We start from the raw sequence: 24,246 nt of genomic DNA, 5'->3' as shown, positions 1-24,246 counted from the left end.
GAGTAGAAAGATTTGAGCACATTTCATGAAAAATGTTTTTAAAAATCAGCTCTAAGGACAGGAGACGGGTGTTTCCTGCGTCACAGACAACTACATAAGCTCAGGTGCTGTTCGCATTGTTATTCGGGGCAGTCTCTGCCAGGATCGTTCCAGCTGTATACCAATAATATGAATCCTGTGCCAAATTATGCAGAACGGTTATGTTATGTACTGAGTTGAGTAGGATCCAAAAGGCAGCAGTCTGGTCCTAGAACAATAGGATTCAGAATGCAGCAGTCTGATTGGTCCTAGAACAATAGGATTCAGAATGCAGCAGTCTGATTGGTCCTAGAACAATAGGGTCCAGAATGCAGCAGTCTGATTGGTCCTAGAACAATGCAGCAGTCTGATTGGTCCGCAGGAGCCACCCAATCCAGCTCCAGGTGGAAGTGAATCCGCAACCTGATTGGCCTACAGGAGAACCCCGGAATTAGCCAATCACGTGCGGCCCATTGTGTAAATAATGTAATAAAGCAGATACTTTGGGGGAACTTCATTCCTCACTACCATGAGCTGAATAAAGAGCATGAAATCCACACTCGACTCCGAGTATATTTCAGGTTACATGCGCGGGGTCATTTTGCGTTAAGGCTGGGCCATGGGAGACAGGAGGCAGGGGCTGAGTCAGAGAATCAGAACTGAGGGTTCAGGCAAAGTCGCAGCCCCCACAGGAATGACTTTATAACCCTTTCTCCCTAGGGTGCTGGGGGGTCCCAATGGCCAGCCTTGGTGAACATTGCTGTTTGGAACCTGAGATTTCACCTACCCAGGAAGATGCACCAACATGCAGTCCTTTTTTAAAAAATCATTTTTATTGCTTTTCCAATAAAAAACAGCCAATCACATATCTGAATCATAATCCAATTAAAAATAATAAGCTAAAATTTAAAAAACGACCAATTATAATCCAAATTGTAATTATTAATTTTTCCGGGCTCCCCATCGTCTGGACCCCTGAAGCATATCTCCAAATCTTCATTCCTGTCTCTTCTCGTTGTTTTCGTATTTTCCGCCTTTTGATCTTAATGCTTTAAAGTTCTCCATCCCTGGTTCTATGATTCTCAGTCATGTCAGAAATCATATATCCGTCGAATACAGCTTTATTTGTGTATATATATATTTTCAACAGATCCTGAAGCTGAGACTCCAATACTTTGGCCACCTCATGTGAAGAGAAGACTCCCTGGAAAAGACCCTGATGTTGGGAAGGATAGAGGGCACAAGGAGAAGGGGACGACAGAGGACGAGATGGTTGGATAATTTTCTCGAGGCTACCAGCATGAGTTTGACCAAACTGCGGGAGGCAGTGGAAGACAGGAGTGCCTGGCGTGCTCTGGTCCATGGGGTCACAAAGAGTCGGACATGACTAAATGACTAAACAACAGCATATTTTCAAATGTCTATTTGCCAGCGCAGCTTTCCCTGACTCCATTCCAATCTTCCAATCCGGGCTGTTGTCCAAGCTACTGTAAATTGTTAAGCATACTGTTTGCAATAATGCAATGTAAATGAGCTTGTATTCCACAGATATAAGTCATTTGGTGATCACACCAACCTGCAGTTCTAATGGCTCACCACATGGAGGCAGCTCAAAACAGAGTGGCAGGTTCCCAGTAATAGCCCAGGCGATTCGTTCTGACATAATTTGGGGAGGGGGTCAGGGGTCCACAGTAATTCAATAGCTCTCCTCCATTCTGATAATTCCTCACCACATCGAGTTACAGGAAAGGCACTAAGTGCCTAGGATCAGGTTTTCGCACACATATACCCCAGTCCTCAACCTCGGCCCTGTTTTGAGACTACAATTCCCATCATCCCTGACCACTGGTCCTGCTAGCTAGGGATCATGGGAGTTGTAGGCCAAAAACATCTGGAGGGTCGAGGTTGAGGAAGCCTGCCCTAGTGGAATGAGAAAACCCGTACAAAAATAGTGGGGTGTATGGTTCAACCTAGCCCTGCCAACCTAGCAGTTCGAACTCCTACCAACCTAGCAGTTTGAAAGCACGTCAAAGTGCAAGTAGATAAATAGGTACCACTCCAGCGGGAAGGTAAACGGCGGTTCTGTGCGCTGCTCTGGTTCGCCAGAAGCGGCTTAGTCATCCTGGCCACATGACCCGAAAGCTGTACGCCAGCTCCCTCAGCCAATAAAGCGAGATGAGCACTGCAACCCCAGAGTCGGTCACAACTGGACCTAATGGTCAGGGGTCCCTTTACCTTTATGGTTCATTTATTTTTCCCAAATCCAAGTCTTATCTCAGTATCAGATAAGACTAAGGCACTATTAGTGGGTGGTTCCCTAGACCAGATGGGTAGGAGATCAGCTGCTCTTGGTGGGGTTACACTTCCTTGGAAGGAGCCGGTTCGTAGCTTGGGGGTACTCTGCATCCTGAGACTCCTGAGAGCCGGTGTGGTGTAGTGGTTAAGAGCGGTAGACTCGTAATCTGGTGAACCGGGTTCGCTTCCCCGCTCCTCCACATGCAGCTGCTGGGTGACCTTGGGCCAGTCACACTTCTCTGAAGTCTCTCAGCTTCACTCACCTCACAGAGTGTTTGTTGTGGTGGAGGAAGGGAAAGGAGAATGCTAGCCACTTTGAGACTCCTTCAAGTAGTGATAAAGCGGGATATCAAATCCAAACTCCTCCTCCTCCTCTTCTTCTTCTTCCTCTTCTTCTTCTTCTTCTTCTTCCTCTTCTTTGCTGTCGCTTGAGGCTTAGGTGGCCTCAGTGGCCTGGAGTGCCTTCCATCAGCTTCGACTGGTGGCCCAGCTACGCCCCTATCTGAACAGGGATAGCCTAACTACTGTTGTCTATGCTCTGGTAACCTCAAGGTTAGATTAGTGCAATGCGTCATACGTAGGGCTGCCTCTGAAGACGGTTCAGAAACTTCAGCTGGTGCAGAATTCAGCGGCCAGGTTGTTCACCAGAGCAAGATGGTTTGAGCATATTACACTGATCCTGGTCCGACTGCACTGGCTACCAATTAGTTTCCGGGCCCAATTCCAAGTGCTGGTTTTGGCCTATAAAGCATTAAACGGCTCAGTACCGCAATACCTCAAGGACTACCTCTTTTCATATGAACCTACCTGGACCCTGAGATGACCTTCTGAGGCCCTTCTTCATGTGCCTCCTCCTCAAGAGGACCGGAGGGTGGCAACATGAGAACGGGGCCTTCTCTGCAGTGGCTCCCCATCTGTGGAATGCTCTCCCTAGGAAAGTTCACCTGGCACCTTCATTATAAACCTTAAGACACCAGGCAAAACCATTCCTTTTTAACCAGGCCTTTGGTTGACTTGATTGACATCCTATGCCCTTTTAAAATGTGGGGGTTTGGGGGAATATTGGGTTGCTGCTTTTATTTTGGTTATATATTTTGTGGTTTTGTGTTCTGGTTTTGTTCTGTGAGCCGCCCTGAGTATAGGGAGGAATATACATTCAATAAATAAATATTATGCATGGTAGAAAATCAGTGATAGCCCAAATTAGCATTTCATGAGGTAGAATAAAGAAAACGGGGGGAGACCCAAAGTGGCAAATAGGTTTGTCAGCTCTCAGTTTTATTATTTTTAAAAAAATAAGTAAACCAACCACCACTGATAGGAAGATTGAGAGAATTTTATCTGATGTCTATGAAAGCAGGACTTATTTACTTATTTGCAGAAGAAAACAAAGCCATCCATTTGTCCTCACATAACCTTTCAGAGACAAATAAATACCCTACTTAATCTGATCATCTACTTTGTACCATTCAGGCCCAACAGTAGTGATATCCTCCTAACACTTGATATGCAACGTTTTTTGATCCTAATAAATGACTCTCAATTTTTTTATAGCCGGAACATATTTCCAAAAGATGAGCTCTCTGTTTAGGAAATGTATTTGTGGTGCCTTATACTCACTAAGTTTTGTGAGAAAGTGCTGGGCTATATAAATATGATTGTGCAGAAAAAGCTGAATTTTCAAAATATTATTTTCAGTGTTATACCTATTGTATGGAAGTTGACAACTGGACAATGAAAATGGATTCTATGTTCCCTAACTGTGGCCAAAAGATTGATATTTAATAAAGATAGGATCTCCTTTAATCAGTGATATTATTATTATTATTATTATTATTATTATTATTATTATTATTATTATTAATGCAGGTATAGGGTGGTATATGAATTTAAGCAACAGCAGCAACAAAAACATGTATAGAAATGTAACTGGATATTTATTGTATTATGTCATTGCATTGCATTTTTCACACTTTCTTACTTTCTTTTTCTCTCCCTTTTCTTTTTTCTTTTCTTCTTTTTTCTTTTCTTCTTTATTTTTGCAATGAAAACATTTTTTTTAAAAAGAAAAAAGTGACTCTCACCAACCAAAAGTACTTATGAGTCTCCTTTTCTTGAGAACAGTTTGACAATTTGACCACAATTTGATTTGCACTGATTACATGGGCATGTCAGTGTTTGGGAGTTTGGTTTTCTAAAGATTTCAAAACACAATTTGGTCATTCATTGATAAAGGTGCTCTCTTCACCGCTTGGCTCTGGGTGTATTTTAGGCTGCCACGCAATGAGCCTTGACAGCCACCATACTGCAAAATTGTTTTGTTTTGTTTTTGGATGCAAGTATACTTTAAAAAGGGACGTGGGTGGTGCTGTGGGTTAAACCACAGAGCCTAGGGCTTGCCGATGAGAAGGTTGGCGACGCGGTGAGCTCCTGTTGCTCAGTCCAGCTTCTGCCAACCTAGCAGTTTGAAAGCACGTCACAGTGCAAGCAGATAAATAGGTACCGCTCCGGCGGGAAGGTAAACGGCGTTTCCTGCATTGCTCTGGTTCACCAGAAGCGGCTTAGTCATGCTGGCCACATGACCCAGAAGCTGTACGCCGGCTCCCTCGGTCAGTAAAGCGAGATGAGCGCCACAACCCCAGAGTCGTCTGCGACTGGACCTAACAGTTAGGGGTCCCTTTACCTTTACCCAGTTACTGGGACGTGAGTGGCACTGTGGGTTAAACCACAGAGCCTAGGACTTGCTAATCAGAAGGCTGGCAGTTTGAATCCCCACAACGGGGTGAGCTCCCGTTGCTCAGTCCCAGCTCCTGCCAACCTAGCAGTTCGAAACACATCAAAGTGCAAGTAGATAAATAGATACCACTCCGGCGGGAAGGTAAACAGTGTTTTTGTGCGCTGCTCTGGTTCGCCAGAAGCGGCTTAGTCATGCTGGCCACTTAACCCGGAAGCTGTACGCCGGCTCCCTCGGCCAATAAAGCTAGATGAGCGCCGCAACCCCAGAGTCATCAGCAACTGGACCTAATGGTCAGGGGTCCCTTTACCTTTACCTTATACTTTAAAAAAATAATAATTCTGTAGACCATCACCCAGAACAGGGGTGTGCTCTTTGTATTGCTTAAAAGGACAAGGGGAATGAGCTAAAAATTCTTAATCAAAGTGAAGTTATGTGAGTAATAAAGCATTCCTAGGACCGAATGCCAAGGAGGGAGGGATGAACCTAAATCATGATTACTTTGCCTTGTCTTTCCTGCTTGACATATATAATGCCACTCAAAGCTTTGAATGCTTTTGTTGCATCATAATCTCATTGTTCTATATGATATGAAAGATTGCCTTTCATTTTACCTTCTTTTCGGTTTATTCTTGATTAACAAATTCGGGTTAGCCACAGAAGAAAATGCTTTCACCACCACCTCTCCCCATCTACTAAATTCAAGTACTGAAGCGCAGGAATAAAGGGGGAAAGACGACCGGGGTTGTAAAACATTGAAGAAGCTTCTTGCTGACTTGAATATTTTGAAACAGCTTTAGTGACGTGAATGGAATTTGTTTTAATAACCTTGAAATGTCCTGCAATATTTTAACGCTGCCAGAGGACTTTACGCTTTTCTTTTCTTTTACTGTTTCTCATCTTGTCAGTATTTTATTTTATTTTATTTTTTGATCGTGTGATGCAATATGGGAATTAACTGCCTGGCTATTCCACCCTCTGCATTTATATGGTTGCAATTCTCGGAACATTCCTTCAGAAACACTAAATCCTGCCTCTCTATCTTCCCCTCATTAAGCATTAACCACAATCCCAGATGCACGAGTAGAGATTTATTAGAGCGCTCTCTCTGGTTTTAACTATCATTATAATAGACGGCGATGTGATTTTACAAAAACTTCAGAACGAGATCACTCTCCAAGGCCCTATTGCTGTAATACACTCTGTTACAATCTATTGCTCTTTTAAACATCCAATGTGGTTAAAGTGTGAGGGGGGGCACACACAGGAAAATAACAAAGCTGGGACGATGCGATTTATTCATGTTTAGGTCTAGTGAACGCTGAGGTGAATTTATTTGCTGCTTGTTTGTAAAACAACACCCTCCTCAAAGTGGTTTGCAACAAAACAATAAAACGGAGGCGGGAATTGAAATGCTTTAAAATGCAATTCTGTTCCATAGCCAGGCCTGAACCTAGATCAGTATGGGCCAAGATAATCGGTTTCATCTGAGAGTACTTGCAGTTCTTGTGGCATAACCCTCTCAATCACTTTCCCCCCAAAGGTGTCTTTATTAACTCATTGTATGTCACAAGAGTGCGGGTGGCGCTGTGGTCTAAACCACAGATCCTAGGGCTTGCCGATCAGAAGGTTGGCGGTTCAAATCCCCGCGATGGGGTGAGCTCCTGTTGCTCGGTCCCAGCTCCTGCCAACCTAGCAGTTCAAAAGCACACCAGTGCAAGTAGATAAATAGGTACCGCTCAAGCGGAAGGTAAACAGTGTTTCTGTGTGCTGCTCTGGTTCGCCAGAAGTGGCTTAGTCATGACCCAGAAGCTGTACACCGGCTCCCTCGGCCAATAAAGCGAGATGAGCCCCGCAACCCCAGAGTCATCCGCTACTGGACCTAACGATCAGGGGTCCCTTTAGCTTTACCTTTGTCACAAGAGAGGCTGTATTATAATAAACAACAACACAACAATCATCAAGACGCCCAAGCCTGTTACATAAAGCAAGGCACTGATAACATTAAATGAACAGACTTATAATCCGGATTGACTGAAATTTCAATTAACAGCCCGATAGCCTATAAAAATGCATTGGCTTGGCTAGGTATAAGGCAGCTTAGAAGTGTTATCTAACTACTGACTGAAATGTCGCAGGAATGCACCCCTAACTTTCGCTGGAGTCTCTGAGAACAGACAGAGGCTGGCTCCCAAACTCTCTAAATGTAGGTGGGAAACGATGTCGGATTCTCCCAGGAATGCTCTATTCAGCTCCGAGGACGCGGCTGCTATGCCAGTTTCGTAGAAATAATGAGCCAGGGAACTCTGACACTTTTCAAGCTGTTCAGGCTAAGGAATGCAATCGGGAAAGAAAGACCACCCTCATAACATGGGACTTACCGCCCATGGCTGACCAAACACAATAGCATTCAAAAGGTGGCACTAGTGCTGCCACCCTAAAAAGATGACATATCCAATTATATATTTTGCAGGAAGCCACATTAGCGCCTCAGGGGAAAACTGAGTACCATTGTTATCTTCACTCTTCGTGTTTAAGGGTGCTTGGGATTTTGTTGTCGGTGGCGGTGTGTGTGTGTGTGTGCTTCTTAACAAAGTTCAGAATACAATTTATGTTCATTTTCTTAGTAGTCACACTATGGAGATTTGGGCCTTCCCTCATAGCAATAACGTTGCAAACAATTCGGTGTTATGTTTTCTCTCAGGCTCCTTTGCTGTGAAGCTCTGCATTTTTAAAATAAAAAATATCATTTCTATTTCTCCTCCCCTTCTTTCCCACCCCACGTATATCTCAGGGCTCTTTTTCCATTTGGGAGGCAATGGTCCTGAAAGGATGCAACCCGTGCCGTCAAAACTGATTTGTTTAGGCCTGCTGAACTGCAAGTCAAATAAGCATTCCATTTTTTATAGATTGCCTTGACCTTCGCTGGGTAGAACTACCAGTGGGGGGGACGTGGGAGAAGAGAGATACATTACGCTCAGAAAGCAGAGTTCCTAACTTCTTATTCAACGCAAAAACATTCAGAGCCACGGTGGACATTGTGCTATCAAGGAGATAAATGAGCTGTTAAGAGAGATGTGCCTCACCTGTGCCCCGGGATCCTTTCTTGGTGTGAACATTTGAAGGGTGAAAACTTGGCTCACATCCACACTTCACATTTAGTCACGTATCACTTTAATTGCCATAGCTTCCCACAAACAGTCTTGGGAACCACTGGTGCCAACCATAGGAGACCCTGGGGGCCCGAGCACCTATCGCGAGGCCTCTAGTGTGGCTTCCAGTGCCTCCCAAAGCAGTGGGTGTCCTGTCTGATAATAATAATAATAATAATAATAATAATAATAATAATAATAATAATAATAATAATAACAACAACAACAACAACAACAACAACAACAACAACAACAACAACTTTTTATTTATACCACGCCCATCTGGCTGGGTTTCCCCAGCCACTCTAGGCGGCTTCCAACAAGACACTAAAATACAATAACCTATTAAACCTTAAAAGTTTCCCTAAACAGGGCTGCCTTCAGATGTCTTCTAAAAGTCTGGTGGTAGTTGTTCTCTTTGACATCTGGTGGGAGGGCATTCCACAGGGCGGGTGCCACTACCGAGAAGGCCCTCTGCCTGGTTCCCTGTAACTTGGCTTCTCGCAATGAGGGAACTGCCAGAAGGCCCTCGGTGCTGGATCTCAGTGTCCGGGCAGAACGATGGGGGTGGAGACGCTCCTTCAGGTATAGTGGATGCCTTGCGGGGCCACAACAGTGGTGTTTGGGGCCTCATGGGGGCCTTAGATGTGACTTCCCGGGTCCCCAGCCGCCACTGCACCACATGATGTCACGTTAAACCGCGCACCAGTGGGCACCCATAATCTGGGACCCAAGTCAGCGCCCCTGCTGGGAACTGCAGTTTTGTGAAGGGTGCTAAGATTTATTCCCTTCACAGAGCTACAATTCCAAAAGTTCCCTGGCAAGAGGGATTGCTTGTTCAATCACTCTGTGAGGGGAAGAGGGGTTTCTTAACACCCCCTTCACGAACAACCGTTCTCAGGATTCCTTGAGGGAAGTCATGACTGTTAAAGTGATATACCATATTGGCCCGAATATAAGCCACACCCGAATATAAGCCACACCTTTAAAATTCGGGGGGGGGAGAGAGAATACCTGAATATAAGCCACTCCCTTAAAATTCTGCAGGCTCTCACACCCGTTCTGTTTTACCGGATGTCTGTTTCAGCTGCGATATCGTAATAGGGAATTTTTGTAAGGTCATAAATTTAAGCCGCACTTTAACTTTTCACAGTCAGAATTTGGGGGAGTGGGAGTGCGGCTTATATTCAGGCCAATACGCTAACAGTGTTTTAAATGTAAGGTGTGGGTGTGGACTTAGTGTGAGGTAAAAGATTTGTGTGCTGTTGCGGTTTCCTTACTATACACCCTTAGAAGTTCGAACTGAATGTGCATATGGGCTTCTCTTTATTCTTTCGTGCAGTCTCAGTAACTGGTTCATTGCCTTCCAGCATATGCCTCTTCTGCTAGATTTAAGAAATCGATATACCTTGGGATTCCTGATTCTCCCGAAAGTCCCGTCTTGCAAGCACTATCAATTTTAGCACGCTTTCGGGAAGACTCAACCGGAAGTCAGTCAATAAGACGAGTCCAATTTTTTCTGGGGCTTGTACATTTACTCCTGTATACATAACCGGAGAACACAGTACAAAACCACCATCTCACCTCAAACAACCATTTTCTACCCCCCTCCCCTTTTGCATGCCAACTCTTTTTATCTTCAATCAGAACCACCGATGGATTATTTATAGGCATGAAGGTAGCCCTTTGAGTAAAAGTAGAAAGGGCAGAGATTACAGAAGATTGATTTCCACAACTCGTTACAGTCATAAACCCATAACCCGAGGAAGTTCACGGGGAAGAATTTCCTTCTCGAGGTCGGCCGTTTATTTCTGGTATGTGCTTACCGGCCACCCCCCCGGGGAGCCCTAAAAGGGCATCCATATAGCGCAATTTGAAAGAACTAGTTAAAGAATCATTTTAGACTGTCCTTTTTCTGCCTCTCCTTTTTCATCCTTGGTTCCATGAATTGCAATAGATCATTTAGAGGGAAGACCATCTCCCTCCTACCGCTCAGACAAAGAATAGCGGAGTAATATTTTAAGAACGCGGTAGGCAAGGCATTCAGGGTGCCTTCCATAAATAATTTGTAAATGTTACCCAAACTGGTAGGGCTTCACTTGCAGGGCTTTGCCGTCTCGTTCACATTAAATTACAGTAGACACTGAAAAATCAAAAACACGGACATAATGTTCTTCCTTGGTCAGTTAAGACTTGCTGCTTTATCTATTAAATAAGAAAAATGTAAAGGACCCCTGACAGTTAAGTCCAGTCATGAACGACTCTGGGGTTGTGGCATTCATCTCGCTTTACTGGCCAAGGGAGCCGACGTTTGTCCGCAGACAGTTTTTCCGGGTCATGTGGCCAGCATGACTAAGCCACTTCTGGCAAAACCAGAGCAGTGCACAGAAACGCCGTTTACCTTCCCGCCAGAGTGGTACCTATTTATTTACTTGCACTTTGACATGCTTTCGAACTGCTAGGTTGGCAGGAGCAGGGACCGAACAACGGGAGCTCACCCCATCACTGGGATGTGAACCGCCGACCTTCTGATCGGCAAGCCCCAAGTTTTGACCACAGCGCCACCACCCGCTTTATCTATTACATCCCCAAAACATTGCCTCAAAAACATTCACTCCCTTTACTGGGCATCTTTAAACAAGTGTGAAACAGCAGCAGGGCAGACTGTCTCAGAGAGGAGTTGCATTTTAGGTCACCAGAGAGTCTTTTTATGAACCACCTGGGGCACTGTTGCACTCAGCAGAATGAGGCAGAAAGGCAAACATGTTTTCTTTTGCCCTTGTTCCCCATAGGAAACACAGCTGTTACTTTCAGAGCACAGCTTCTCCAGACAAAGAATCCCCACAACAACAGCTGCTCTTAGGCCACAAACTTTTCACAGGCACGTGTGCGTATTCCAGCAGGGATCAGCGGTGCACCTCTGCTTTATGGCATGCTAATGAGCTTACGAAGAACAAAAACAAGTTTAATCTTGTTCTGGTTGAAATGGGGACCCAGATCCACCGCTAGGGGCTATCTGGAAGAAAACCAACCAGGTCTCTGAATCTACGACATCCATCAGAAAGGAAATTTGTACAAATTGGGGGAGAAAACCCAGCCAGATGGGAGGGTATAAATTTATTTTATTATTTTTATTATTTTTATTATTTTTATTATTTTTATTATTTTTATTTTTTTATTATTATTATTATTATTATTATTATTATTATTATTATTATTATTATTATTACAGCAGTCCACAGATGGGAATGTAAATTAAAGGAGAGCTAAGAGCAATTAGACATCAGCATTAAGGATGGGGGAGAAACTGGACCCAGTTTGCATTTAAAGGTGATCTTACCTAATTTGCACTTTCCGAAATAATATGCAAACCAAAACACGGCCGTCCTTTGAAATTTGCACTTCTCTGAATTTTGTAATGGAACGCAGCATCTATTTATTGGTCATTTTTGAACAGGATTCATATACTGTTTAATCATCAAAAGTGGTTTACATAAAATAAAGAGGAAATACGCTTTAGAAACACTGATCATATCAGGTGTTAAAGGCAAGTTGGCCTAAGCAAAATTCAAAGTATAAATAAAATCAACAGGAGTTTTTATATTAAAAATGCCTGGCAAAAATATAGGACACATCTCTTCATTTGGGGAGGCTTGCCTAAACAAAGATGTTTTGAGCAGGTGGTAAAAACAAGATAACAAAGGTCCCTGCTTAATATCACTGGGCAGGGAGTTCCAATGTAGACACAGTGGTACCTCGGGTTACAGACGCTTCAGGTTACAGACGCTTCAGGTTACAGACTCCGCTAACCCAGAAATAGTATCTCGGGTTAAGAACTTAGCTTCAGGATGAGAACAGAAATCGCGCGGTGGCAGCAGCGCGGCGGCAGCCAGGGGCCCCATTTGCTAAAGTGGTACCTCCAATTAAGAAGTTTCAGGTTAAGAACAGACCTCCAGAATGAATTAAGTTCTTAACCCGAGGTACCACTGTACTTCCACACTGAACAAACATTATATGGCACTTCTGATAGTGCAAGTTCTGCAGAAAAGCCACCCTTAAACATATTTTTTGTTAAGTTTTGTTACAGTTCAGTTGGGGAAAGGGCATCACTGGAAACGACATGGGAATTTGCAGTCAGTCACCATCCTGTTTTGTTTTCTGCAAGGCATGGCAAACTATGTAAGAGACTGGGTTTTTTTTCCGGGGGATGCTAACCTCTGACAAAAGACGTTAGCCTTCAGCACTATCCAGATTCCGGGCATACACAAAAATGTGGCAAAGTACATCATGCTGGGAAATCCCCTTACGGGCAGACTAAAGAAGTTCTTCTTAAATCAGCTCCTGGACAAGAGTGCAATTAATTTTAATTGCATGGCAAATGTGCATCCAATTCCAAGTACAGGTGTAGCGTGCTGTGCCAACTACTTTTGCAATGTTTACTGATTCCCTGTGTTTCATATTGATCGCCTGTTGAAAGAAAGCTCATATGCATGGAGGAAATCATTTTCCCTTTAAATTATTAATTAAAAGATTAATGCACACCTTCGTCTCTCCCCTAAGAGCAATGTGGGGAGAGAATGGAGCTGCTTTTAATGAGGTGTTCAATGAGATCGCAAATTATTATAGTTCTTGGCCATATTTCCTTTGTTATTAAGAAACTCAGCAATATCTGCTGTAGCACAAAGTGCGTGTGTGTGTGTGTGTGTGTGTGTGTGTGTGTGTGTGTGTACGGTTTTAAACAAAGGTTCTGGATCTCCATTCAGTCTTAATCAGAAACAAATCAAAATGAGGAATTTGCCAGCAAATCAAACTACCATGTTTTGAGTGTCAAGTTTTCTTTCCTAGCTTTCTTGAGGACTGATCTAGCCAATGCGCTGGAAAATGGTTTAGCATTCTTAGTTTTTAGAATTTTGAAATCAAAAAGATATTCTGTCAAGTTGGCAAAATGCAAAAGTTTGGTGGGGTGGGGTTTTTTTTTTTTTTTTGGCAGAATTTGTCAGCATAAGACTGGACCTGAGCTTAAATTTCTGGGAAAGCATTGATTTCCCTAAGAAAATTCCTCCATTTTGTTCTTTATCTCATCCCCCAAGAAAGAAAAGTCCACTTTTTTAAACTCCCCTCCCCTTTTTTTCTCTCTTGTGGCAATGACACAAAATGTGGCACACAATGTCCAGAACGACATTAGCTCTAGGTCATTATGGAGGATGCAAATTGGCAACAAATATGCATTCTGATACATGGAATTGTTTTGCAAAAAAAAAGTATATAAAAAAATTGCATTAAAAACTGCCCATAGTAGGAGAAATTCACTCTCAAGTGCTAGTGAATTTTCACAAGGACTCTTCCATTTAAAAAAAAATAAATGCAAAGTGAAGTGGAAAAGTGGAACTGAAGACTGGAAAAAGAAGAAACTGGGAGAAACTGAAATTCACCCATCCCTAATACGGTGGTAAGGTAAAGGTAAAGGTACCCCTGCCCATACGGGCCAGTCGTGTCCGACTCTAGGGTTGTGCGCCCATCTCACTTAAGAGGCCAGGGGCCAGCATTGTCCAGAGACACTTCCGGGTCACATGACCAGCATGACGAAGCTGCTCTGGTGAGTCAGCACCAGCACAGCACTCGGAAACGCCGTTTACCTTCCCGCTATAAAGTGGTACCTATTTATCTACTTGCACTTAAGGGTGCTTTCGAACTGCTAGGTGGGCAGGAGCTGGGACCGAAAGCGGGAGCTCACCCCGCTGCAGGGATTCAAACCGCTGACCATGCGATCGGCAAGCCCTAGGCACTGAGGTTTTACCCACAGCGCCACCCACGTCCCAAAAGAATACGGTAGTACCTCAGGTTATGTACTTAATTAGTTCCGGAGGTCCATACTTAACCTGAAACTGTTCTTAACCTGAAGCACCACTTTAGCTAATAGGGCCTCCTGCTGCTGCCGTGCCGCCAGAGCACGATTTCTGTTCTCATCCTGAAGCAAAGTTCTTAACCCGAGGTAATATTTCTGAGTTAGCGGCGTCTGTAACCTGAAGCGTATGCAACCTGAAGCGTATGTAACCCAAGGTACCACTGTATATTACATTCAGGATCAGAGACTATGAATACCATTCACAGGACAGCAGCGGCAGGAGAGGGCTATTCCACTCATGCTCTGCTAGTGGATATCTGGTTAGCCACTGCAAGAAGCAATATCTGCACAACAAAGCTGATGTCGTGATGCTTTCAGTGGCTCCCAGCTGGTTTCCCAGCAAAGTAGAAAGACAAAGAAAAGTTTCTTGCCGTCCTTTTTTATTTCAATATTTACAGAGAGAGGCTATAGAACCCAACCTCTTGGATAATGGTGTTGTCCCGAATGAATCTGCACCTCCCATCTCTCCTACTTTCTCATTCACCATTCTCATTGTCTCCTCTACGGGTGCTTCTACATGCCCTCTGTCTTTGAGCTCTTTGCTCTCCTACTTTTAAGGCTTGCCAGGTTATGGGAGATGGAGGGTCTCGAATGCTTTCTAGTGAAAATGTGTCAGCCAGATGATGCTCCAGTTTTGCCTCCTCCTCCTCCTCCTCCTCTCCCATTATTTCCCAACTTTCCCCCTCGTCCGCCTCTGAGCTGTGACGTCCTGCAAACAACTGTTGTAAATCTATACTGTCTTCCTCTTCCTCCTCCTTGGATGGGGAGGCGGTCTCCACCATTCCCCCTCTGCCCAGTCCCTGACAGCTGATAAGCTAAGGGGCAGACACTGCCTTAAGGCCACCTAGTTTACGTAGTCTTGAAGCAATGATCTAAACTGGGGATAGGCAATGTGGGGCCCTATGGATGTTTTGGACTATAACTCCCATCATCCTTTCCCATGCTAGCTGAGGGTGATGGGAGTAGTACTCATTTGGAAGGCACCACATTGGCCACCACTGATATAAACCCAGGTAGTCTAGTGCCCATCTGAGTTACCACTGATCACCAGTGCTGTAGAACTGAACCAGTGCCTTACATATCATCCAGAGAGTTTGTTGATGCTTGTAACATCCCCAAAGATTAAGCATGCAAATATCTGACATGCACCATATGGTACATGGTATATTTCAGAGTTTACAGAAAGCTTGGCCTATCGTTCAACATCCAAAAAACCAAAGTGCTGCACCAACAAGTACAAAACAACCCCTCTGCAGTGTCGAAGCAATGATTCTTCAACATCAACTTCGTTGGACTGGACATGTTGTGCGGATGCCTGATTATCGTCTTCCAAAGCAACTAGTCTATTCTGAACTTAAAAATGGAAAGCGTAATGCTGGTGGTCAACAAAAGAAGTTTGAAGACTCTCTCAAGGCAAATCTTTAAAAATGTAGTATAAACACCAACAACTGGGAAACACTGGCCTCCGAGGGCTCCAATTGGATAACAGCCTTTACCAAAGGCGTCATGGGCTTTGAAGAGGCACAAACTCTGGACAAAAGGGAGACACGTACTAAGAGGAAGGCACACTTGGCAAACCCTCACTGTGATCAACTCCCGCCCAGAAACCTATGTTCCTGCTGTGGAAAGACGTGTGGATCCAGAATTGGCCTCCACAGTTACTTACAGACTCACTGTTAAAACCATGTTTATTGAAGACAATCTTACTCGGCTATGAGGGATTGCCAAAGAAGAAGACCCCCAAGTATAGCTAGAAAAGACTTTGGTCTGAAACCCTAGAGATCTATTGCCAATAAACAATACTGAAGATGAAACCAAGGTGTCCTGGCCCAGGTCAATTTTACATTCTATGCTGCTTCCTTTTAACAACACATACATAGGAGTCTGTAGCCACACAGGTGTCAAATGCATCTGAGTGCGGAGCAGGCTGAGAGGGCCTGGGGCCATGTGACGTCACCATGCCCTACAATCCTACGAACCTATGAAGTTTCCCCAATCTCAACAACTTCCTGTCTCCTATGTCTTGCATACTCAAATTCTTAACTGGGTCTGGATAGCGCACAATATTCCGTGTGGATCCCAAATTGACCTCCACAGTCACTTACGGACTCACTGCTAAAACCCTGTTTTGGAAGAAAATCTTACTCAGCTACGAGTGATCGCAAAAGAAGAAGAAGGTATATTTCAGAGCTCTCCTTGAAATGGCTTCCAACTCATCAAGCTCTCATTAGGAATCTAATGTGTGGAATTTCAGGAACACAGAGAGTTTTTGAGGCCACAAGGAAGTCGCTGAATGCGAAACTAAGTGAATAATGTATTATTTCAAAATGGGTGAGCCGGGGACAATGAACAAGCGGACATTTTATTCGGTGGAATATGTTTCGTTTACCACTCATAGTAGACTCTTTTGAAAAGCCCCTGGCTGCTGTCCAGGTACCACTTATTTCAGAGCAATCTCACTAACATCCTATCCAGCTCTATGCCAGCATACATTAGAAATGCCATAAAACAGCGCAGCTAGTTCACCCCTGGAAATCAGGACAAGGCAATAGGCACTATAAGATAATTTAGAACAGCGTGATCACTTGATTTCAATCAAACCATTAAGGTTGTTTAGTTTACTAGCACAGGTTGCCAACAGAAATGGGGACAATTCATTCTGCTGAGTCTTCACATTTAGCACGGAAGCCATGTGCGCATTAATTCTGAGGCTTTCCAGTGATGCTGTTTTTTTTTGAAATTGTACAGGACATGTTGAGATTACTATCACTTGATCTTTGAAAAATCAAGTTTCATGTATCCTGCTTCGTTTTTAAATTTTCTCATTTGGGCTGCCGATTTTGCTAATTATATATTGGACAAGGCTTCTGTTATAAGTGAAGCAAGCATGCCTTGATCATGTTAGCAAATGCAAACAACAGGACAGACTATTGCCTTAAGCAGGCTGGAATTATTAACTAGGGTTCCAAACACCACATTCCAAAACGAATCTAACAGTGCTGGATCTAAATGTCCTTTCCGATTTACAGGGGCATAAGATGAAGGTTGTCTAAAGAAGGCTGATCGCCAAAGAATTGATGCTTTTGAATTATGGTGCTGGAGAGGACTCTTGAGAGTCCCATGGACTGCAAGAAGATCAAACCTATCCATTCTGAAGGAAATCAGTCCTGAGTTCTCACTGGAAGGACAGATCTTGAAGCTGAGGCTCCAATATTTGGAGAAGACTCCCTGGAAAAGACCCTGATGTTGTGAAAGACTGAGGGCACAAGGAGAAGGGGACGACAGAGGACGAGATGGTTGGACAGTGTTTGCGAAGCTACCAGCATGAGTTTGACCAAACTGCGGGAGGCAGTGGAAGACAGGAGGGCCTGGCGTGCTCTGGTCTATGGGGTCATGAAGAGCCGGACACGACTAAACAACGAAGGGTTCTCCAGCTGGGACTTTCAGCTGAAGTGCAATCTCATAAAGGAATGGGGTCATCACAAGCGCCTTCAGTAGTCTGACACTCTGAAAAGAGACTGTTGGTCAGAGAAGATGGAGATGCAAGTCCGACACCATGAGCGAGGCAACCACTTAGAGCACAATCCAACCAAAGTTAAGGATTAATGAGTGCTTGATTTCAATTGGAAAGGAAAGCCACATTCTTAAGTCCCTCCAGCTAAAACCAATGAGATTTTATAAGAGTTTTTAATTTTGGCTTGATGATATTGATTGGACGACATCCAACGTTAGTCATGTTCAGAGAAGATCCCCTGAAATCAGTGAAGACCATTGATTTTATTTATTTATTTATTTTATAATATTTATTGAGATTTTACACAAAACATACAAAACATAATTTTTTTAAAGAGTTAAAAGTAATTAAACAAACTATTACACATACAAAAAAGAAAAAAAAAGAAAAAAGAACAACAACTAACACGAAAAAAGAAACCTAAAAAGCCGATAGTTGGAAAAATAAAAAAGAGAAAAAAGAAAGAAAAATATCTTAAAAAGAAATAATCCATTTTTCAATATCTTTAAGTTCATTTGCTTATTTCCTTGAGCTCCTCACACCTCCCCTTTTGTATTCCCATTTACAAAGTCCTTTCAGCAAATCCTTACCCTCTTTCATTTAACTTTACTCTATAATCTTAACCTATTATAACTATATATTTTCATCCAAATAACTATCTATATTTACATATTCTTATTAGCCTTACTACCAAAACCACTTATTTTCAGTCCAACATCATTTTAACATTCATTAATTTTACAGTATTTCTGTAGATAGTCTTTAAATTTCTTCCAGTCTTCTTCCACCATTTCTTCTCCCTGGTCTCAGATTCTGCCAGTCATTTCTGCCAGGAAGACCATTGATTTTAATGGGCCTACTCCACCTTCGTTGGATATCATCCATGACCACAAAATACATTTAAAGTACATGACATTACCCACAAAGGATCATAGGACCTGAAGTTAGTTAAGAATGCTAGAAACTGTCTGCAAGGCTGAAACTACAGCTCCCATGATTCTTTAGGGAGGGTCATGCACTTAAAATGTGATTTAAATGGAAAGTGTGAATCTCTCTTTACTCCATTTGCAGATGTCTTCTGATAAAGCACTTCCACACTATCTAAGCAACCCACCTGGCACGCTCCTTTCAGATACAGTGATTGTGACATTTGATAAGAAGGGGAGAGAGAGTTGGGGTTCACCCCCTTACTGTGAATTAGGCTTGCCATCAAAAAAATTTAAAAAAATAGAATTCTGTCAGCTGTTTTGGAATCTAGAATCCTTTCTATGTACTGACTCCCAAGCCACTCTTAGAGAAGCGATCACTCCGTTCAAGTTATCTACATTATTGTGTTGAGTTTTTGCAAACAGCAAATCCAGATCCAGTCCCTGGCATCTTCAGGCAGGACTCTCTCTAAAACCCTGAAGAAGTTGCTGTTCATCAGTGTAGTAGACAATTCTAAGCAAGGCGGAGCAAAGGTCCAACTTGGAACTCCTTGTGTTCCTATGCTTGAGAATGGTGCCAAAAAGTAATAACTGGAGAATCTTCTTCAGACTTTCTGCACTGAAAGAAGTAAATGATCTGGAGACGACTGGATTGAAGACTGGGAAAACAAGGTCCAGGAAAGGGAGGGAAAATTGAATAACCCAGATTGAACATTTGACTATTCTGAAGAAATACTGTATATACAGTTGACAGATGGATAGCTGCAGGTCCTTTTTATTTATTTATTTTTTCTCTCTTTACTTTTATCTCCTTTGGTAGTTTATTATTATTCCTATATTATTACTCTCTTTCATTGTACTTTGGTAAGAACTGTATGTGGGGGGGGTTAGCTCTCAGCTTTGTAGTTCTCATATATTTCTGTTTTACTTTAAAATATTCACTTTACATCCTTAAGATATGAATGACTTCCATTCTTCTCTTTCCATGGTTCATTTTACATATCATAAATCCCTGCATATTTTACAAAAACTATACCAATCAGTATTCCATTATTGCATCCATCAAAACTTATTTACACTGTTGAATTTATCTTAATGCTGCCAGTGTTTTCAGCTGTACACAATTATTTCTTGTATATTCAATAAACGTTTTCCAATCTTCTTTAAACGTATGCTTTTCTTGTTCTCTTATTCTGTATGTTAAGTCTGCAAGCTGTGCATATTCTGTCAACTTAAGTTGCCATTCTTCTTTGGTTGGGACCTTGCTTGTTTTCCATTTTGGGACTAACAAATCATGGGTCGCAGTAGTAGCATACATAAATAACCATTTTTGACACCAGGTGTCAAAGAGAAGGACAGTTTGGACCCCGTGTGAGAGGCAGGTAAGGGGAGATCTCACAGTGTGAGAAGAGAGGGATGAACCAAGTGGACATCTGGAAGGGTACACCTTCCTCTGTAGGGGATGAAAGATAAGAAATATTGATTAAGGAGGGTCTTGTAGTTTCCCTTTCTGTTTCTTCTTTCTTTAGTTTCTTTCTTCTCTTTATTTCCTGTAAATTAGTTTGTTTCTTTTATTGTATTGTGAAAACTTCAATAATCCCCCCATACAAGGAGAGAAAGAATAGTACCTATTTGTATATTAAAGGTAAAGGGACCCCTGACCATTAGGTCCAGTTGCAGACGACTGGGGTTGCAGCTGTGACGTTAACATATGAGAGTGCTGGAGGTGAAATATTTAAACAGGTTACCCAATCAGAACCCAGGGGGTGGAGTCAGAGGGATTATAAAACCAGCTCTGGGAGAGGCAAAGGCAGGAGTTCGTTGGGAGTTGGGTGGTTGGTTGCAGTGGGAGTGAATTAGGATAGAGTCTGTGGGTAGGTTGAGTTAGTGTAGCAAAATAAGCTGAGTCAGGTACAGTTAGGAGCTAGGAAGACAAGTAAATATCTGAGAGGTGGTTTAGTGAGTGAGAGCAGGTAGCAGAAGTTATAGGTCTGGATACAATCTGGATGATTGTAATTGACTGAGACCGTTTATGAAACCAGACGCTTGTTAAACTGCAATAAATAAACAGAAGTTTATGTTCCAACTTAACCCTGACTGGACTCAGTATTTTACCAGGTAAGGCCTGGGTGGTGGCAGTGAGAAATAAAGTGGTGGCACAGGGATCAATAGATGATGAAACGTCCGGGGACCCTGTGTGATCACCACAGTGGCACTCATCTCGCTTTATTGGCCGAGGGAGTCGGCGTACAGCATACAGCTTCTGGGTCATGTGACCAGCACGAATAAGCCACTCCTGGCGAACCAGAGCAGCGCACAGAAACACCGTTTACCTTCCCGCTGGAGTGGTACCTATTTATCTACTTGCACTTTGACGTGCTTTCGAACTGCTAGGTTGGCAGGAGCAGGGACCGAGCAACGGGAGCTCACCCCGTCGCCGGGATTTGAACCTCCAACCTTCTGATCGGCAAGCCCTAGGCTCTGTGGTTTAGACCACAGCGCCACCCGCGTCCCTTAAAATGTATATTAGGCATGCCTTAAAACTTCAGAAAGAAAGTTCCGACCAGAGAAGTATGACAAACCAAGCTGATGGACTATGCTGAAATGGCAAAGTTAACTGGAAAACTCAGGAATCAAGAGGACAAAAACTTTATAAAAGAATGGAGGGAAATGTTATCTAAGAGACCACTGAAAGCAGATGGAAACATTGACACTTGTAGTGTAACAATTATCATGGAAAATATGGATTGATATAATACCTGGAGTTTGAAGAAGATGCAGTCTTTAAATGAGTAAAATGGGACTCCAGGGAAGGGGTTGGGGGAAGTCCTGAGATTCTGAGGAATCTCTTTATATGGATATGAAATTGAATTTTTTCTATAAACTTATATTGTAAAAAACAAATAACAATGTTTTTAACACAAAAAAGAAACCTTCAGAAAGTGTGGTTGTGCCTGAAAGATTCAAGTATGAAAAGATACAGGTTGCGTGCTTGTTTTTTTTTCTTAAAGCAAGGCATCACCATGAACTGACACATAATGCAGATCAAAAGAAATTTCAATTAGTGAGCAACCTGCTGAAATGTATCGCAGACGCTTAAGATTTCTTCCAAGAAATGCCTACAGTGTCAGTCACAGCCTGCCATGGCTTCCTATTTCCCCATCTCCACTCCTGGCTCCACTCGGGTGATTAATAATATACTGAAACATCTACGTCTTATTTAAGAAGACAGAAGTCGCATTCGCCAACTAGTTCTTCCCCAATTGTCTTTTTCTTTTTTCTTTTTTGTTCGTTATGCCATTGACATTTACTGCAATTCCTCATAAACCCTGGAGAATTTATTTGATGCCTCCCTTCTGGAAGAGAATGAAATATATGCATAGTCTGTCAGCGGGTCATATGTATCCTGCCAACCTAGATTTTTCAGTTTTCATCAGTGGATTTTGAGACAGGGAGATGCCGGCCAGATTGTCAAAAAAGCTTGCTGCAGTAGCACAGTCCCAAAATGATGATCCCATGGAAAAGAGAGCTCAGATATTGGCTCCAGTGAGAGTATCCAAGGAATAGGGGGTAATGTTGCACAATCTATAAAAAACACATGATGGGGAAGGCGTTTACACCATCCTGGGAGGAATCGCCCAATATACAACCCCCAAGATAAAAGATGTGTGGATTTCCACCTGCTGACATCGTTCAGTTTCTAAAATAAAAAAATCCCACAGCCACAGCAAGTTAACTTTTTTAAAAATATATTTTTTATTAAATTTTCTGTTTTACAATTTAGAATATGCATTTATACAACCTTAAAATATCAATGACTTCCCTTCTTCTCTTTCCATGGTTCATTTTACATAGCAAAAATCCCTTCATATTTTATATGAACTAAACCATTCAGTAATCCATTATTACTTCCATCAAAACTTATTTACACTGTTGAATTTATCTTAATGCTGCCAACGTTTTCAAGTATACACGATTTCCCCCCATATATTCAATAAACATTTTCCAATCTTCTTTAAACAAATGTTCTTCTTGTTCTCTTATTCTATATGCTAGGTCCGCAAGCTGCACATATTCCATCAGTTTAAGTTGCCATTCTTCTTTAGTTGGCTCATTTTCCATTTTTGGGCTAACGAAACACAGGCTGTCGTAGTGGCATACATAAATAACCTTTTTTGACTCAGGTTACATACACTTCAGGTTACATACGCTTCAGGTTACAGACTCCGCTAACCCAGAAATATTACCTCGGGTTAAGAACTTTGCTTCAGGATGAGAACAGAAATTGTGCTCTGGCGGTGTGGCAGCAGCAGGAGGCCCCATTAGCTAAAGTGGTGCTTCAGGTTAATAATAGTTTCAGGTTAAGTACAGACCTCCGGAACGAATTAAATACTTACCCAAGGTACCACTGTACAGACCTTTGTCGGCAAGGTGAATGTGGCTTACTTATGTTCTAATTGCACCATTGATCTTCTGATTCTTGTTATACAATGGCAGGCAACTTACAACAGAGTTCGCAATGAGCTTGTGCAGGCATGGAAATGTTCCTTTAAGGGCAGTGCAAAAATCCATTAAATAAATTAAGACAAATAAATAGATGCTATACGGATGCACAATATAAATTATAGAAATGCATCCAGTGATTTTTATGCAGAACTGGGATGCTCCATGTGATATAAATAGTGCCATTTGTACGCTAGTTTAGTACTGTATATAATTTTGCACTTTTGCTCTGCATGCTGGCCATCAGAGCAGAGGCTTTTTGCCACAAGCAAGGAAAATATCTACCTCGCCCTCTAAAATCAAGTTGTATGTTCCCTACAGTCGATGCAGCCTATAGATTCTGCACATTTATGATTTCCCATTCACTGCAATGTGACAGTGATCTTGGTGTGTATATTTTTGCATGTGGAACAGAGAGCTATTCTTCATCTTCCATAGGGATGAGCAGGAAAGCCAGAAACAGTTCTATTTCTCTGTGGTGGCATGGAAAACCCAATCATTTCATGGGTTAATGCCCCAGATCCTTTGCGGCGTGTGACATTTTTCTCCACACCAAGTTATCTGCCACAGCTCAAATGTACTTCAAAAAGTTGACTAGAATCCATCTTTTATAACAGCCTGACAAGTCATAAGACCGAAGTGGAAGAGAGGCAGTGCTTTTTCTTTGACAATACATGAGTTCTGAGGAGTCATTGCTCCAAGTGCTCGACATCTGTCCTTTATGGCACCCGGGGATGACAAGCTGGGAAATTGAACTCCACTATTGACTAGCACTTTAATAGGCAAAAACCATATGCCCTTGAATTTTATTTAAGGGAAGAAAGACAGGAAGCTTATAATGGCATCTTCAAATAAAACACAAGTATCCTTGTGTTTAGAAAAATGAAAGCACTTAGACCGCAAGAGCAAAACAACACATGGTGCACCACGATTTAGCAACAAGAAAGGGTATACCTTGACAGGCCAGGATTTTAGGATCTCTTTAGATGATTTTGTGTCTAAAATACCCGGTGCTATATTTGAAATTGACCCAATTCAATTTTCATTGCAGATATTGTTGTTTCACTGGTATACACAATTCATGCTTCACGTTTTCTATGAGAAAAGAACGCATGCTTTTGAATCAAGTGGAAGATACACAAACATCGAGAATATTAGGTGACTAGATATGTCATCTTTTTAAAAATGGAGAGCAGCCA

The 24,246-nt window shown here is 42.5% G+C and overlaps 1 long non-coding RNA gene across 1 annotated transcript in view; it reads left to right on the top strand.

Annotated features, from left to right (window-relative positions):
* The window catches only part of LOC308596684, a 492,091-nt gene extending 471,534 nt beyond the window's left edge, over positions 1 to 20,557 (top strand). The window contains exon 3 of the long non-coding RNA XR_014012650.1: positions 20,359 to 20,557. This is a non-coding gene — a long non-coding RNA (uncharacterized lncRNA). The remainder of the gene's footprint in view (positions 1 to 20,358) is intronic.
* Positions 20,558 to 24,246: the final 3,689 nt, after the last annotated feature.

Source organism: Podarcis bocagei (assembly GCF_964188305.1).
Source record: "Podarcis bocagei genome assembly, chromosome: 10".
NCBI classification, from domain to species: domain Eukaryota; kingdom Metazoa; phylum Chordata; class Lepidosauria; order Squamata; family Lacertidae; genus Podarcis; species Podarcis bocagei.
Note: the sequence above shows the minus strand (reverse complement) of the source record. Positions and strands in the feature narration are given on the sequence as shown.